Below are 18,490 nucleotides of genomic sequence, written 5' to 3'. Positions count from 1 at the left end.
GCACTATTTATGTGACAGGCACGAATGAGATAGGCACTGGGGATACAATAATGAGCAAAAACAAGCATATTACCTACCTTTGTAGAGTTTATAGTGAATGAGAGAGAATCATAAAATTTTTTTAAAATTTGCAAATGTGGTACATAGTGTTATGAGAGATTATAGCTACAGATTTGACCTAGACAGGGAGGTCAGGAAAGTGTCTCTCAGGAAGTGTCCATTATGCTGAAACCTGAAGAAGAGCAAGAGTTAACTAGACAAGAGGAGGAGGAATGAGCAATGCAGGCCAAAGAACAGCATGTGCAAACACCTGGGAAAGGAAAGCCCTGTGATGAATGGGGGACACTGAAACAAAAAGGGAACTTGGGGCAGGATGATACCAAAAAAGGTCAATCAAGTGATAGACAATGAAGAACTTGGTAGACTAATGTAAGCAATTTTGCCCGTATCCTAGAATCCTACTGGGAAGAGTAATTTAGACATAGGAAATCAACTCTATTCTTTAGGAATAGAGAATGGGAAGTTAACTTATGATTCTTAAACCTGCTGTGAGTCAGAGACTCACCCTGGAAATTCTGATGTAGGTACCTTGTCATTGTGCCCAAGTTGCTGTTTTTTTTGTTTTTTGTTTTTTTAAATGGGTTCCCTAAGTGATTATTAGACCACTAGTATCTCTGTGAAAATACTACAGTGGTGGAGAGCCTACATTTGAGTCTTAGCATTGCCACTCAGAAGCTCAGCAGCTGTGGGCAGGTTATTGAATCTCTAAGTCATTTCCTCATCTCCAAGGGAAAGAGCTATAGCATTTACTTCATTGGATTGCTGGTAGGATTAAATGAGAAAATTCATTTAAATTGTTCAGTACAGTGCTGAGCAGATGGTAAGAGCTCCATTGGTGTTAGCTCTTAATTATTACTAAAAGTTCTTGAATAAAGGTGAGAGTGAGGATTAACTTTGAAGTGGTATGCAGGATGAATTAATTAGAAACAAAGACAAGTTAGATCTCAGTAACTTGGGCAGGGTCTGTAACTATTTTCAAAAGTTTGCTTTAACACAGCTATTAGTTCTTGAAGATCCTTAGATAGGCTAAGTAGTTCTTAAGTAGATAATGTCCCTGTCTCTAAAGGACTTTTATGGGGAGACTTTGGTCCCCAGAGTACATCTTACTGGCTTAGAGTCTATAGGATTACTTTGAATTGACTTTTTCTTAATTCTGGACAGAGGCTTCAACTGGACCTGTAGCAGACCATCTAAAACCTATTTATCTTTATTTGCTACTAAGAGAATAGAATCTTAACAGCTTATATCCACTCCAATGCAGTAGATATTTACCAAGGATAAATAATTTTACATAATATCATCATGCACCAACTTGCTTTCTCCTTTACTTCATAAATATGGCAGAAGACCCATTACTTTTCATTATCTTTGCTTGAATTCCTCTCTTTGGGTTATGTGTCCTGAGATATGCAGTGGTGTGTCAGAGGTAGGCAAAAATCACAGGTAACTTGTCGCATATCCCCTGTTGTATCCCTCTTGTGTCCCTGGAGTATCAGTTTTTTGAGTAAATGTACATATAATGAATATTCTTCCTTTTCAAACAAACATGGATGTCATAGAGCAGCAGTTCTCAAAATGTGGTCTAGCAGACAGCTAGGGCTCCTTGAGAACCTTTTTGGGAGTATGTGAGGTCAAGATTATCTTCATAATAATATTAAAATATTATTTGCCCTTACATTGCATTGGCATTTACATTGGTAGCACAGCAATGATGGATGAAACTGCTTGTACCTTAGCACCATTAAAAGCATTGGCACTAAGCTGTACTAATGGTTATATATTTCCACCACCATGCAAATGCAGTAAAAACAACCCAAAGTTCACCTAAGAACTTTAATAAAATAAAAAATAAATCAAGAGCACTAGATTAAGCAGTAAAAAAATATTTAATTTTTTTAAATCATGACCCTTACATAACACACATCTTTAATATTCTGTGTGACCTAATGGGAAATGTGCACACATCTGCATCCAAATACAATAGTTGTCTCAGAGAAAAACACATGATTGAGATGCAAACTGAACTGGCTGCTCATGGCACACTATTTATACCTGAAAGACTGACAATAAAGAATTTAAACTTTTGTGCTATAAAGAATACTGTTAATAAGATGAAAAGAAAAAAAAGAAAATGAAAAGACATCCCACAGAGTGGGGAAAATTTTGGAAATCATGTATCTAAAAAGGGAGTGTATCTAGAGTACCTAAGATTTTTTACAATTTAATATTAGAAAGGCAAATAGCCCAATTTAAAAATGGACAAAGGATCTGAATCGACATTTCTCTAAGGATATGCAAATGGCCAGTAAACACATGCAGAGATATTCACCAATGTTAATCATTAGGGAGATATAATTCAAGAAAAGGACAAATGTTGGTGAGAATGTGAAGAAATTGGAGCTCTAGTATTGGAAAATACTCTGACAATTCCTCAAAAGGTAAAACCTAAAGTTGCCATATGACCCAGCAATTCTACCCCCAGGTGTCTACTCAAGAGAAGTGAAAACATTCTACGTAAAATCTTGTACATGAATGTTCATAACAGCATTATTCGTAATAGACAAAAAGTGGAACAGCCCAATGCTCATCAATTGAGGAATGGATAGATGAAATGTGGTATGTCCATGAGATGGAATATTGTTCAACAATAAAAAGGAATGAAGTACTGATACATGCTACAACATGGATGAACCTTGACAACATTACAATAAGTGAAATAGTTCCAAAAAGCACATGTTCTAGGATTCCATTTGATGAATAAAGAGATAGAAAATAATGGTTACCTAGGAGTGTGGCAGATGGGGTCTTAGGGGTGGTGACAACTAAGGTGTGCAGGGGTTTCTTTTTGAGGTGATAAAAGTGTTCTAAAATTGATTGTAGTGAGGATTGCAACTCAATATACTAAAAGCCACTGAATTGTATACTTTAATTGGATGAATTATATGTGTTTGAATTATATTTCCATAAAGCTGTTATTTGAAGTAACACCAGATCTGGGGCACCTGGTTGGCTCAGTTGGTAGAACATGCAATGCTTGATCTTGGGGTTGTGAGTTTGAGTCCCATGTTGAGTGTAGAGATCACTTAAAAAATGATCTTAAAAAAAATAATGGCACTGGGTATTATACATACTCTTGATCTTGGGGTTATGAGTTTGAGCCCCATGTTGAGTGTAGAGATTGCTTAAAAATAAAATCTTAAAAAAATAATAATGGCACTAGGTGTTACATGTAAGATGAATCACTAAATTCTACTCCTGAAATCAATATGATACAATGTGTGAACTCACAAGAATTTAAATAAAAACTTAAAAAAAAACAGAGTTTAATCACTTATTTATTTTCTTATTACTGGTTTTTTAAATGCTATTTTTAAAAATGTTTAATCTTGAGAGAGAGAGAGAGAGAAAATGTGCACACAGGGGAGGGGCAGAGGAAGAGGGAAAGAGAGAATCCCAAGCAGGCTCCACGCTATCAGGGCAGAGCCCGATTCAGAGCTCAATCCCACAAATTGTGAGAACATGACCTGAGCAGAAATTAAGAGTCGGACACTTAAGCAACTGAGCCACCCAAATGCCTCTCCTTATTATTGGTTTTAAGAGTTCTTTATACACTCTGGACACAAGTCCTATATGAGAGATGTGTTTTTGGAAAGTTTATTCTTCCAACTCACATCTTTTTCACAGGAGTATTTTTTGAAGACTAGGAATTTTTAATTTTGATGAAGAAAAATTATATTTTTTCTGAAATAAATAATGTTTATAGCATCAGGATTATGTATTTTTTAATTCAAATATGAATATATTCTATAAAAGGGGAGTGTTCTTAGAACATTGAATTTGGTATCAAACAGATCTACTTAAATAGGTAAGTAAGTAAATAGATACTCTGACCTTGAGTAAATTTGTGTATGTCTGAACGTGTTTCCTTGATATAAATCTTTGGTGTAATATCATGACTCCTGTATGGAGTTTCTGGCCTGATTGTAGTAGAAAATAAATGAAAAGGAAGAAAGAGTATCGAACAAAAACAGAAAATAAAAATAAAAAATTTTAAAAATATGAAATAGCACCAGATAAAACCTTAAAACCTAGTGTTAGTAGGCTGATTTAATAACATATGACATACCATATAACATAATAATATATAGCTGATATTGGAACAAATAAGGTATTTCTATAGAGGACATAAGGAAAAGTTGCCAAAGATATAGTAACCATCAGTTAGGAATTTTTTGTTGTTGTTCCACAGAAATCAACTAGCTAATTCAGCCCTTTAGGGGACATTTGTTAATGTGTAGAGAGATTTTTGGTTGTAACATAGGGAAATTTTACTGGGATCTGATGGGACCAAGGATGCTGCTAAATGTACTGCAATTCACAATTTACCCGAGATTTACTATCTTGGGTTTGTGAGTTCAAGCCCCATGTGGGGTGTAGGGTTTATTTAAAAAAATAAAATATTTTTTCTTTTAAATGTTTTATTTATTTCTGAGAGAGAGACAGTGAGAGCAGGGGAGGGCCAGAGAGAGAGGGAGACAGAATCTGAAACAGGCTCCAGGTCTGAGCTAGCTGCCAGCACAGAGCCCGACACGGGCTTGAACCCACAAACTGTGATGAGATCATGACCTGAGCCAAAGTTGGACACCCAACCAACTGAGCCACCCAGGCACCCCAAAAATAAAATCTTAAAAAAAAAAAAAGTGGTGCTGAGACTGAGAAATGCTGAATTAACTTAACTGAAGGGGAATTCATTGAAAAGATAGGAGTTACTTACAGGATGGGAGGTAAGGCAGAACCAGGCTAGGAACAGTGAAGTAGGAGCTACCCTAGAGGATATTGGTAGCAGGAACATTCCATGCTTATAAATGGGTACAGCACTGGAATGAATAAACTACAACTGTTTTTATTCTGCTCACTGTTCAAAATCTGAGGGAGCATCTAATCAATCTTCCTTGCTGTTTGGGTAACGGCAGGTAGTATACCGTAAATGAATGAAAGCAATTCCTCAAAGGAAGTACATTCATTAGCAAATACTTACTGACCAAATGTTTATGTTTCAGGTTTTATTTAGGTGCTGGGGATAGAGTAGAGCAAAAGAAATGAAAAGACCCTTGTGGAGTTTATATTATTAAGAGGCTAAATCAGGGCAAATCTTTAAGTTATAAAAAAGGTGGATTAGTTGTCAAACATCAAAACCAATAAATACTACCTATAGATTAAGAAAAAAGCAGGTATTACAATACTATTATCCCATTTACTTTTTTTTTTTAAACTTGGAATATATATGTAAGGAGATTTCTAGAAGGATGTATAGGAAATTTTTTTTTTTAAATATTACCTCTGAATAGTGAGACTGAATATGGGGAGAAGAGCCTACTTTGCATTTTATTACCTCATAATGTTTTCGTTTTCACCACGAACATGTATGGTATAGTTAAAAATTTATTTAATTAAATTAAAAAATAAGAAATTGTTGGTGCGAGTGAAGGATGATTAAAAGCTTTTAAAAAAATCACAATATTGTGGTGCTCTGCTTATTATGGAAAAGCAGAAAGGAAGAAAGAACATCTGACTTGAAAGTGTGGCCTGTAATCATTTAACAAATATTTATTGTACACCTTGCTGCCTTAAATCTTGGAAAAGGTGGAGTATAAATATCAAACATCAACCATGTGTGAGGCACTCTGTGAGGTGCTATATCTGGTACAGGATTGAAACTGAAAAAGATCTGACAGCTGCCCTCACTGGTGCTTGTTGACATCTACTTAGTGATCACCAAATATGTGGCGTGTGCTCGACCTTTTTACACACATCATTTCAAATCCTAACAACAATCTTACCAGATAGGTATCTATGTCTCCCATTTCACAGATGAGAACATTGAAAATTGGGAAGATGAAGTCATAGCAAATAATGGCATAGCTGACACTTGAATCCCAACATATCTGACTTTACTGGAGAACAGTGTGTGAGAATGTGAATAGTTAAATAACAAGTAAAAAAGAAAGTAAAAAAGAGCAATCACAGGACTACCCTTGATGAATTTTACAGATAAGTATTCCAGGAACTGAGGGAAGGAAAAAGAAGTTGCTCATATTTGGAGTGGTCTGGGCAGGTTTCCTAGTTGGAGGAATGGTTTGAATTGGGTCTTGAAGGAGTTATATAGATATGTGAAGAGAAAGGCAGAATGTCAGCTTTTATGGAATGCCTGCTTGGGGCTAGAAACATCTCACCTAAGCTCCATAGCCCCATTTGAGAGGTGAGGAAACAGAGGCCTCTCTTTACCTCCACCCCCTGCCAGCGACAGCAATTAATAGGCATTAATTTTTGGCAATCTGATAGGTGCAAAGTGAAATTTGTTGTTATAGTCAAACAGTTACCTCTATTTTATAACTTCTGGATTTTAAGTCTTGGGTAAGATGAGTTAATGGTAGAAGAGAAAGTGTATATAACAAACTAATAGACCAGGATATACCCTTTTGGGAGAATAGATATTCAGCATAAGTAGTTTTCCTCTACTTAGGGAGTTTTAGGCCTTTATGAAGGTGTTCTATCTAATTTGAGTCTCTACAGATGAAATCTCAACTTGATAAGTCTTAAGAGGGACATCCATTCAATCATTTATTCAATATTTCTTGAGCTCCAACTATGTACCAGACACTGTAGGAGATTTTGGGGATACAAAGATATGAATAATAAACTGTTACACTGTTCTTCTTCTTCTTCTTCTTCTTCTTCTTCTTCTTCTTCTTCTTCTTCTTCTTCTTCTTTTTTGTTTTTTGAGAGAGAGAACAAGGTGGGGGGCAGTGGTGTAGAGAATAGGAGGCAGAGAATCCCAAGCAGGCTGTGCGCTCAGAGTAAAAGCCCAAGGCAGGGCTTGAACCCACGAACCTAACCCTGAGATCATGACCTAAGCTGAAATCAGGAGGTGGATACTCAACCAATAGAGCCACCAAGGCGCCCCATTACACTGTTCTTGTCATCAGGTTGCTTACAATTTAATGGAAGAGACGTCATATATACAATGTGTGGAAATGTGAACCAGTATTTTTGTACATATTCTGAGAAACCTAGAGTCCTCCCTGGTTCAATTTTCTCCTTTATCTTATCCTCCTACCCTTCAGTCAGTTACAGAGTATGGTCCATTTATCTCTTAAATATTTCTCAAATACATTTCTTCCTGACTTCACTTCAGTCCAGTTGACTGTCATCTCTTACCCTGGACTATTTAACAGCCTCAAATTGGTCTTCCCACATTCACTTTCACCATCCCCCCAACTGATTTGACAATTGGCCTTCTAGTCTGCTTTTTCTTCCTTTGACTCTCCAGTAGAATGACTTTTTAAGAAGTGTAGAACTTAAAAAAAAAAAAGTAGAACTGATCATGTTATCTGCTTAAAACTTTTCTGTGGGTTGTTTAAATCCTGGTGAGAAGGAACCAATGGAAAACATATATTTAAATTTAGCAATTTTGGAGAAAAGGGGAATAATCTATATATTGTACCTTCTAGAATCTAAGCTTCATGAGGGCAGGGACAGGGACCCTACCTGTTTTGTTCAATATATTTTTAAAATTTTAAAAAATGTTTATTTATGTTTGAAGGAGAGAGACAGAGCGTGAGCAGGGGAGGGGCAGAGAAGGAGACACAGAATGTGAAGCAGATTCCAGGCTCTGAGCTGTCAACACAGAGCCAGATGTGGGGCTTGAACTCATGAGCTGTGAAATCATGACCCGAGCCAAAGTCAGAAGCTTAACTGACTGAGCCACCCAGGAGGCTCTATTTTGTTCAATATTATATCCTCAGTCTGACACAGAGCCTGGCCAATGGCATGTGTTCAGTAGATATTTATTCAATTCAAGAAAAGAAAGACACTTCTAAGGCTAGAATGAACCCTGTAATGTTTGATTGGAATTGGAGGTATCAATACAAACTCATGATTTTATAGATATAAATAGATATAATAGGGGTAAGCATGCATACACTTTCTAGCTCTATCTGCTGAGAGAGCCTGAAGCAAAAAACACTTCAGAACCAGTGAATATACCTAGTGGTATCTCCAATAAAGGGAACCTGAGCTCTTTAGAGAAATTAGCTCTTTGCTAATTCTAGACTGGGGCAGGAAAAGTACATGAACCTGGAAAATCTGCGGTGACAGAAAGTAGGGATGTGCTCAAAAAAAGATGGGAGCATATCAAAAAGACCTAGGAATCAACTTGAAGGGATTCCAGTGGAACAGGGGACATTTTGAGTAACAAAATAATAATAGTAATGAATCATAACTCATGGAATAAAATATGAATCTATGAGTCATTACTGATAAAAATAAATGACTATATCAGGGGAGAAGAAAAACTCTTCCTTAGAGTAGCATTCCAGCTAATTTAGAAGAATTGATAAAAAGCACAGATTACCATTTGCAAACACTGTAGAAATAATTGATACAGGCAAGAATCATCAATGGATGCTAAAGTTACTGGGTGAAAGTATGTTGAGAAATAGAATATTCACATAGAAAGTATCTTCCCAAAGATATTTAAGTAAAAAGTGAATAATAGCTTTACAGTGGAGAAATCTAGCAGACCCTACTTTAACCAGGTAATCAAAGTTAACATCACATGGGAGAAATCCACATCATGTTCCTTCTGAAATGATGCACTGAGGACACAATTACCACTTTTGTGGTATTGTTACCAAAAATGTATAACCAGAATTTGATCGTGAGGAAACATTAGATAAACCATAATTGAGGTACATTCTACCTAATAACTGGCTGGTGCTTTTCAACAGTGTCAGGGTCATGAAAGATAAAGACTGAGGAGCTATCCCATATTAAAGGAAGCTAAGGAGACATGACAACTGAAAGCATCGTGTGATCCTGGATTGGATTCTTAGAAGGGATATTATTGGGGCAATTGGTAAAATAAGGTATGTATATTAGGTAATAGTATTGAATCAATGTTACATCCTGATTTTGATAATTTTACTGTAGCTATTGAGGTTGTTAGAATGTGATTTGAAAAGTATAGGGAAATTATATTCTATAACATTTTTGTGATTCTGAAATTATCTCAAAATTAAAATGTAAAAAAAAGCAAAATAAAATCCTATCTCTAATGCCTTCATATGGCCCTTGCTTACTTACCAGTTTCCCAATTGAACCCTAGGCTCTAGAAAACTGGCTACTGGCTTTCTTCCCTAGTTCCTTGAGTAAACTGTGCTGCCTCCTCTTCAGAGCCTAAAAGTAGGAGGAAGCTTGGTATTCTTTTTGCATGGAACATGCTTTGTTTGAACTCTTTAGGACTCAGCTTGCTTACTTAAACAAATTTTTTTTTTTTTTAATTTGAGAGAGAGAGCATGAGCTGGGGAGAGGGGCAGAGGGAGATAGAATCTTTTTTTTCTTATGTCGTCAAAACTTTTTTTTATTACAAATAGTTTATTGTCGAGTTGGTTTCCATATAACACCCAGTGCTCATCCCCACAAGTGCCCTCCTCCATGCCCATATCTCCCCTCCCCCCCACATCCATCAGTCCTCAGTTTGTTTCTCAGCATTCAAGAGTCTCTCATGGTTTGCCTCTCGAGGGAGATAGAATCTTATGCAGACTCCACACTTAGTGAGGAGCCCAAAGTGGGGCTTGATGCAGTGCTCAATCCCATGACCCTGGGATCATGACCTGAGCCAAAGTTAAGAGGTGGATAATCAACTGAGTCAGCTACTCGGTTTCCTTCAGCTTGCTTACTACATTTTGACCCCCTAATCCACATCCTGATATCATATGGTTTCATAACATCTGGTACTTTTTCATAGCATTTTTATCACAACTTCTATGAAATTGTTTATCGTGATACTGACTAAAGCCTACTCACTGGAAATTAATGTTTACAAGAGATGGAGGGATTGTGTCTTCTTGCCCAAAGTTATTTACCTAAAGCCTTACACAGGTTTTCAATGACTATTTGAGGAATTAATACAAGTCATGCAGTGGAACATTCCCCTATCCTCTGTAACAACTTGGATGAAATCGGACAGGAGACATTTTAGGTTTGAGGAGATGGACGTGGGAATTGCCAGAATTGGTGGCAGTGACAGGAAAGAAGAGTCTTATCATAGAAGGAGCCATATGACTCGAAAAAAGAGAAGGAAGAGTAAAAAATGATTCAAGTTTAATCATCCACTGCATGATTAAACAGTTGAATGGCACTTGAGTTACTTTTCTGGCAGTATTTTTTTAAAAGTATATTGCTAAATATTTGAACATGAAGTCTGTTTATTTAAAATTTTTTTTCAATATTTGTTTATTTTTGAGAGAGAGAGAGAGAGAGAGAGATAGTGTGGGGGTGGGACAGAGAGAAAGAGGGAGACGCAGAGTCTGAAACAGGATCGAGGCTCTGAGCTGTCAGCACAGTGCCCGAGGTGGGGCTTGAGCTCACGGACCCTGAGATCCTGACCTGACCCGAAGTCGGATGCTCAACTGCTCAACTGACTGAACCACCCAGGTGCCCCGAAGTCTGTTTATTTTTAATAAAAATGTTGTATGCCCATGGTAAAATACTGTATTACATAATACAACCTAGTATTTTAGTGAAAATACTAATTAGCATGCTAATTAGTATATTTGACATACTAAAGTTTACTAGAGTATTTTAATTAAAATACTATTTACCCATGTTAAATTAATACTATACAGCAGGATAAACATTAAACAGTAAAACTGACTGTATGAGAATACCTGAATGTCCCTCTGTAGTGGACATTGTGATGCTACAACCCAGATCTTCTCTTAATAGCTAACTAAGGTGTTTATCACAAAGCTGATGGGCTCCTGATGGCATGAAGCTTTGTTTTGTTTTGTTCTTACTGGGCATTGCTTTAGGATTCAGGGAACTACCTTACTCTAGGTTATGCTCCTGGGAGCCCACAGCCACTAATAAGATGCAAAGACTTAGCTTTCTTGCTTTATTTGAGGACAAGTCTGAGGGCTGTCTCAGCTCCAGAGCTGATCACAAGATGGACTGAGAACTCAGTTGTAACCACTTTGGGGGTCAGTGTATCTCTCTGACTCTTCCTACCTTACTTATTTCATTGCAGGTGCATTTGTCAGTTGTGTCCTATCCTCAATAAATCATTTACATGCAAAACTTGGTCTCAGAATCTGTCTCCAAGGAACTCAACACATGACCCTATCTGTTCTGCCTACCCCCTAAAGGTTGCCATCACTGGAACCTCTGTGTGTGTGTGTCTGGGTCATTCCCCACAATTTCTAAAAAAAAAAGTCTCGAGAAATATACAAAAAGAGTACCCAAAGCATATGTACAGCTTGATGAATTTTCAAAACTTCGCAATATTTTTTATCAGAGAAAGAACAAGGAAATGATTTTGGATAGTGTGAGAACCACTTGCATTTACAACTTCCTCATGGTAGGAGTTTTGAGAGGGGGGTGTATTGCTAAGGGGAGTTGGAAGTTTCTCTGATTTTAAAAGAACAGTTATCTTTTGGTTGACTGCAGTGCACTCTGAAGTGAGAGGAACTTCTAAGTCTACGTTATAATACATTTAGGTGAAAAGGGGAAAATAATGAATATGAGGAATCAGAGGAGAAATCGTGAATCATTTTACTAGGAGGAGAGTGGAAAAAATGATCTTTCTGAAAATCAAATATCTATAAATCAAAAATGTCAAAATATTGCTAAAAATTTGAGTAAGATTTCCTAGGAATCAAACTTAATACTATTTATAGCTCAGTCTAAGGCCTTTACACTGCTCTCTTGATTTTAAAGTAAAATTTCAAGAATCCATCCATGATTTTGTTCATCGGTGATAAACATAGCTTTCACTGAGAGTGTTAAGTTCACTTTCTGTCTTTACCACCACCACCCTCGTCTTTTCTGGCCTGGATGACACAATTGCTGGCCTCCTAATCAACTATCTCTCTGTTTCCACTCTTACCCCAAATGCAGACCGTTCTCTACAGAGAACTACGGTGGTCTTTTTAAAAGCTTACAGGCACCCGGGTGGCTCAGTTGGTTAAGCTGCTGACTTCAGCTCAGGTCGTGATCTCGAGGTTCATGATTTCGACAGCTCAGAGCCTCGAGCCTGCTTTGGATTCTGTTTCTCTCCCTCGCTGCCCCTCCCCCGCTCATGCTCTTTCTCTCTCAAAAAAAAAAAATATATATATATATACATAAGCTTAAAGCAGGTCATGTTACTCCCTTACTTAAAACTCTCCAGGGGTTTCCCATCACACTTACAAAAAAATTCAAAGTCTTTACTTAGTCTGAAAGACCCTACATGATCTGGCTCCTGCCTACCTTTCAGATCCCATCTTGCACCACTTTCCTCGTTGTTTACTTGCTCTCTAGCTACAGTAGATAGATGTTCCTCTAAAAGGGTCAGAAAACTAAGGCAGGGGCCAAGTTTCGCCAAAGGCCTATATTTATACTGCCAGAGGACTAAGAATTATTTTTACATTTCCAAAGGATTGTAAAACAACTGTAACAACTGGAACAAAAACAATTATATTCAAGGAACCTACGTGATTTGGAAAGCCTAAAATATTGACTATGTGTCTCTTTTACAGAAAAAGTTTGCCAGTCTCTGCTCTAAAGTCTTATACGTCCATCAGGATCTGTCCATTAGCTGTTCCCTTTCCTTCCTACATCACCAGTCTTTGCCTGGATGGGTCTTTTTTAATTCAGGATCAAGCTTAATTCAGGTGTCATGGAGACTTTTAATGACCATTTAACATAAATACCAGATTCTCTCAATCACATCACCTTTTTGTTCTTTATAGCACTTACATTTATCTGATATTTTCTTATTTATTTTTATTTTTCCAACAACCATTCCTTCCCTCCCCTATGTAGGAAGATCTTGTATACTACTTTTGAATGTTCTTGATCTTGTATTTAAGATGGAAGACAGCAATAGTGAATGCTGGGAGCCTACTACATAATAGTAGGCTCAGTAGATGTGTAGAATGGATGAATTTGCAAATTACTTCTGTAAGTGAAAATTAGGGCTTGTGCCTTCTTTTTTTTGTTGTCTCTTTTGTAGGGAGGACCTACAGTGCAAACAGCAACTAAGAGCTACTTTACAAAGGAGAGGCAGGGGCACCTGGCTGGCTAAGTGGGGAGAGCATGGGACTCTTGATCTGGGGTCACGAGTTTGAGCCCCACTCCCCATGTTGGCTGTAGAGATTACTTAAATAAATAAATAAACTTAATAAAATAAAAGGAGAGACAAAACAATGTCTCTCCCCTAAGAGAAGCGATAAACTCTTTTTCCTCCTCTCTTCTCTCCCTGGGAGAGGCGATTGGTGGAAGAGTGGGATGTTTCAAAGGGATGTCTCAAGGACTTCTTATTTAAAAAAAAAAAAAAAGGTGCGTAGGTGGCTCGGTTAAGAATCCAAGCTCTTGATTTCAGCTTAGGTCATGATCTCATGGTTTGTGGGACTGAGCCCCACATTGGGCTTTGTGCTGACAGCACGGAGCCTGCTTGGGATTCTCCTTCTCTCTCAGCCCCTCCCCTGCTCATGTTCTTTCTCTAAATAAATAAAGAAAGAAAGAAGAAAGAAAACTTTTCTTCCTTTCATCTTTTTCTTTTAAGAGAGGAGTTTTTCAGAAACGGAGACAATCGAGATTTTATTCTCTAAGATACTTTCAGGCTTTTGGGTGGAGATGGGTTTAACACTAAAGGAGATGTTTAACACTAAGATGAGCCAGGCCTGGGCTCAAAAGAAAGGCTAAGAACACTTTAAATAGGGCTTGTTTAATTGATCAGGTATGGAGGAGGAAGATAACTCCAGGTGCTGGATTTTTCTGGAGTTTCGTTAAGATTGTCAGATCACATATTTTCAGTTTGGGTTTGGAAAATACACAGTCGCTAAAGGAAGAAGCAATGGGAGGCAGAAGCCTGATTGTAAAGAAGAAAAGGTGGGCACTATAAGTCCTCTGGGTCTGCCTGGGTGTGGCAGGAGGTAAGGGATAAGAGTTAAACTTTTAAGCTTGAGTTTTAGAATCTCAATAGACCTGGGCTTATTCACTGACTGGATATGTCACCTTGGGCAGATTATTTAGCATTTCTAGGCCCTGGTTTCCTTATCTGAAAAATGAGTAGAATGATAGCTTCTGTCTCTTTAGAATTATTATGAGGATTACAAGGCATATAAAATGCTTAACTAGATGCTTACATAGACTAATCAGTTAGTACGAACATCATCATCATCGTCATCACCAGATGATGGTGAAATTCAATCCACTTATTTTGAAACTAATAAAAATAAAATCTGTATCTTGCGGCAATTAAGGATATGTCTCACTGTACTATGCTTCCATCTAGAACACAGGATATAGAAAGAGATGGGCTATGAGATGTCTGAATAGCAAGATCATTGTTGCTACAAGAAGCATAGGCTTGGGGCGCCTGGGTGGCTCAGTCGGTTGAGCGTCCAACTTTGGCTCAGGTCATGATCTCACGGTTTGTGGGTTTGAGCACTGTTTCCGGCTCTGTGCTGACAGCTCAGAGCCTGGAGCCTGCTTCGGATTCTGTGTCTCCCTCTCGCTCTGCCCCTCCCCTGCTTGCTTGCTTGTTCTATCAAAAATAAACATAAAAAAATCTTTTTTAAAAAAAAGAAGCATAGGCTTAACATAGGTCATTTGACTCTCCATGTTAAATGGAAAGGAGACAAAGAAACCTGTACTTGAGTGTAGATATTCCTGATAAACCTGTCTGCCTGTTAGTATTAGCTTTGGATTTCATACTTGGACCTTTACTACTCTATAGTTTATTAAAAATGTCTTCATACGCACTAATATAATTCTGACTTAGGTAGGGCAGCCATTATTATTATCCCTATTTAATTCTAGAGGAAACAAAAACTAAGAAATTTAGAATCAGGTTTTAGAATCAGAATCTGGGGTTTGAATCCTGGCTTCTTCATTTCCCAGTGGTATAACTAGGGTAAGTTACTTGGACTTCTCAGAGCCTCAGTATCTTCATCTGTGAAACGGGGTTAATAAAGGTACATAACCTCTTCGGGTTATGTCCAGTTATTCATCATGTAAACGAAGTACATGGAAAGACAAATAGATGTGTCTAATATTTTTGTTATTTTCTAGGGCCAGGCACCTAACAAGTGGTAATGCTGGTATCTAAATTTAGATAATTGGATTTCATATCCAATGTTCTTTCTGTACACCACCTCTCATAATATTAATAATGTTGATTTCCTGCCACTGTGATAATGTATGACCTATTAAATTTAGGGCAGATGGTCCAATTTGTTTTTCCAGAAGTGATGGGAGATCCATCTAAAGTATCCCTCTTGGTATAGTTGGCACACATATCTGATTCTGTTTCCTTAGTAAGAGAACAGTTATGGCCTTAGGACAGAGCCACACCAAAAAGCTCTAGATTTTGGTTCAGCTATATATCAAAGTGCTGAAGATACTAGTCTGACTGCATGAGAAGACAGAGAGCCTGTATTAAACTGAACCATTGGGAGACTTGTACTATAGTTAAAAAAGCATGCACTTAGTAAGTTGGAAAACTTGAATTCTAATCTTAGATCTTAGCCTGAGTTTCCACATCTCTATATTTTTCTAGCTTTATTTAGGCATAATTGACATCCGCATGTTTAAAGTGGGGATCCCAACAGTTATCCTTGGGACTGTAACGTGGTCATATAGTCCCTTTATGGAAATTAGGGAAAGGTGCCTCTTCTTCCAAGCAGATGCAGCTCTACATTAAGGTTCATGAGCTGAGTGAGCAGAACATGTACTAGATTTCATTCTCCACTAGCCTTCTGGTGCATTGCACAGTGAGGTCTCTCCACTGCACAGGGCTGTTAACATCACGTGAGATGATAAAGGTGAGGGAGTTTGGTAAAGTGTAATCCCCTCTGTGAATGTAAGGCACTAATAGTACACAAATACCACTTGGTTTCAAATATTAGGACCTAAGGGTTACCTGGGTAGGTATACTGAACATTGCCCTTCCCTTTGTTCTGATGACCCCTCTGATCATTAACTTGTACAGCACCTATAAATTACTGGCTTTTAAAGCAGAGGTTATGGGAAAGAAAGACTTTCTACATCATTTTCAGGCCTGGACCAGTCTTGCTCTTGAGATCCCTGAAGACTAAAATCAGTTTTTTTGATGATTCATTCTCTTGAAGACATGCTGTTTTTAGAACATCCTGGAGTGGGACTGGGTCTTGTCCATGGGTGGAATTTGGAATCCTTTGGTTAGAGCTTATCTCTGGTTTTCAGGCAAAGGTCGTTGTATAAAAGGTTTGTGTCAATGGGAGAAAGAAAAGTTGCTGAGCCACAATTTGCCCTCTTTTCACAGCTTTGAAGCCCAAGCTGTGTTCTGGGCTGTATGGATCAAATAGAACAAGAGGATCTGCTTTTATGAGTCACTAACAAAAAGACAGCTTTAGAGTCAGACAAACCTGAAATTAGGTCCTAGAACTGACATTTACTAGTTTTACAACCTTGGGCAGGTAAATCACCTAAGTTTCCATTTGTCATCTGGAATTAGGGACAGTAACAGTATTTATCTCATGGGTTTTTTACATGGATTGAATGAACTAGTATGTGGAAAGCGCTTACCATTCTGTCTAGTACACAGTATGTGTTCCATAAATGTTAGCTTTTATTACTGAGCTCCCTGCAAAACGCTCTACCAGACTTTGCCATGCCTTCCCCCAAGAAGCTTAGGGTTCTAGTTGGGGAGTTAATATAATTATACCAGGCAAGATAAATAGAAATACAAAGCTATAAATGTGTGATAAAGATAGGAACTGGTGTTTGAATGAGGCTGTGAGAAAAGGTGAGATTAGGATAAGTAGAAAGGATGACGAGGGCATTCCATATGGGATCGGTAACAACAGCAAGCTTCGGACCCTGAGTAGACCAACTTGCCTGGAGAAGTGCGGATAATGCTATCTGGGAACATAGGCTGGGATTAGAAGGGGAGAACCCTAAATATAGGCTAAGTGTTTGACCCTGGTCCTATAGGTAGTGAGGAGTGACACGATGAACCTTGTGTATGGAAATGTACAGCAGGTGGTTGGAAAGCTCTTGGGAAAATGCTCATAGCCATAGCTAAAACTTTGGGGATAGAAGTTGAAACTGTGGAAGCTGGTGAAATCTCTCAGGCCAGCTCCTTGAGAATTGCCTGTTGATTTAGTGAGGGTGGCTTTTGAACAGCATTTAAAGTGAAATGGTGAAACTGTCAGATTTGAAGAAACATTAATGGGGTATGATTTGCTTCTCTGAAGTCTTCTGAAAGGACATGTGGCCTGTCAGAATAATTTTTTAAAATGGAAATTTAAAATATAAAATGTAGTTATTATAGGGAGAGAAAAATAACCTGTATAAAACTTAACCATATTTTCTGAAATATTTTCAGAGGGGTCTTATGACTAACCATGGCAAGAGTAGGAAAACGGATAAGCTTTAGTTGCCTGACGGGAGGTATGCTATATCAAATCATTTTGTAAAGGGAGGTGACGTTGTGGTGAGGGGGCTCAATTTGCAGTTCAATAAAATCTAAAAATAGTGTGGGCACTTTTTAAAAATATAGTTGACACATGATGTTACATTAGTTTCAGGTGTACAACATAGTGATTGGACAAGTTTATACATTATGCTGTGCTCACCACAAGTGTAGCCACCATCTGTCACTGTACAGTGCTACTACAATACCATTAACTATATTCTTTATGCTGTGCCTTTTATTCCTGTGACTTTTTCATTCCATAACTGGAAGCTTGTACCTCCCACTCCTCTTGACCCGTTTTGTGGGGCACTTTTTTAAGAGTACAAATTTAGTTATTCTATAAGTTCACAACTTTTTTTTTAAGATTTTATTTTTATGTAACCTCTACACCTAACACAGGGCTCAAGCTTACAACCCCGAGATCAAGAGTCGCATGCTTTATTGACTGAGCCAGCCAGGTGCCCCAAGTTCACAAATTTTTGGTGCATAAAACTTTTTATATAAAAATACCTAGGCCACTGTGCATTATTTAGACCTAAGCTGAATACAGATACATAAACTACATATGAATATTACAATTTTTAAATGTTTATTTTTGAGAGAGAAAGAGATAGAGTACAAGTGGGGGAGGGGCAGAGAGAGGGAGACAGAATCTGAAGCAGTCCCCAGGCTCCAAGCTGTCAGCACAGAGCCTGACACGGAGCTTGAACCCATAAACCGTGAGATCACGACCTGAGCCGAATGAAGTTGGATGCTTAACTGATTGAGCCACGCAGGCACCCCTTCAAATTGAGGTATAATTGACATACAACATTATATTAGTTTCAGGTGTACAAAATGATCAGTATTTGTGTATATTGCAAAAGGATCACCACAATAAGTTAACATTTAAGTTAACATCCATTACGACATGTCATTCTAATTTGT

The 18,490-nt window shown here is 37.8% G+C and overlaps 1 protein-coding gene across 5 annotated transcripts in view; it reads left to right on the top strand.

The window, feature by feature from the left end:
• Positions 1-18,490, top strand: part of CPEB3 (cytoplasmic polyadenylation element binding protein 3) — a 191,860-nt gene that overhangs the window by 3,700 nt on the left and 169,670 nt on the right. For 3 of the 5 annotated variants that reach the window (XM_039230191.1, XM_039230194.1, XM_039230188.1), the window contains exon 2: positions 8,850-8,987. The exons of the other annotated variants lie outside the window; for them this stretch is intronic. The gene's annotated coding sequence lies outside the window, so the exon portion shown is untranslated. The remainder of the gene's footprint in view (positions 1-8,849; positions 8,988-18,490) is intronic. 5 annotated transcript variants of the gene reach the window in all.

The sequence above is a fragment of the Hyaena hyaena genome, unplaced genomic scaffold, assembly GCF_003009895.1.
Source record: "Hyaena hyaena isolate Hyena2069 unplaced genomic scaffold, ASM300989v1 scaffold_44, whole genome shotgun sequence".
In the NCBI taxonomy this organism is placed as follows: Eukaryota; Metazoa; Chordata; class Mammalia; order Carnivora; family Hyaenidae; genus Hyaena; species Hyaena hyaena.
This window is presented reverse-complemented; position numbering and strand designations above follow the sequence as displayed.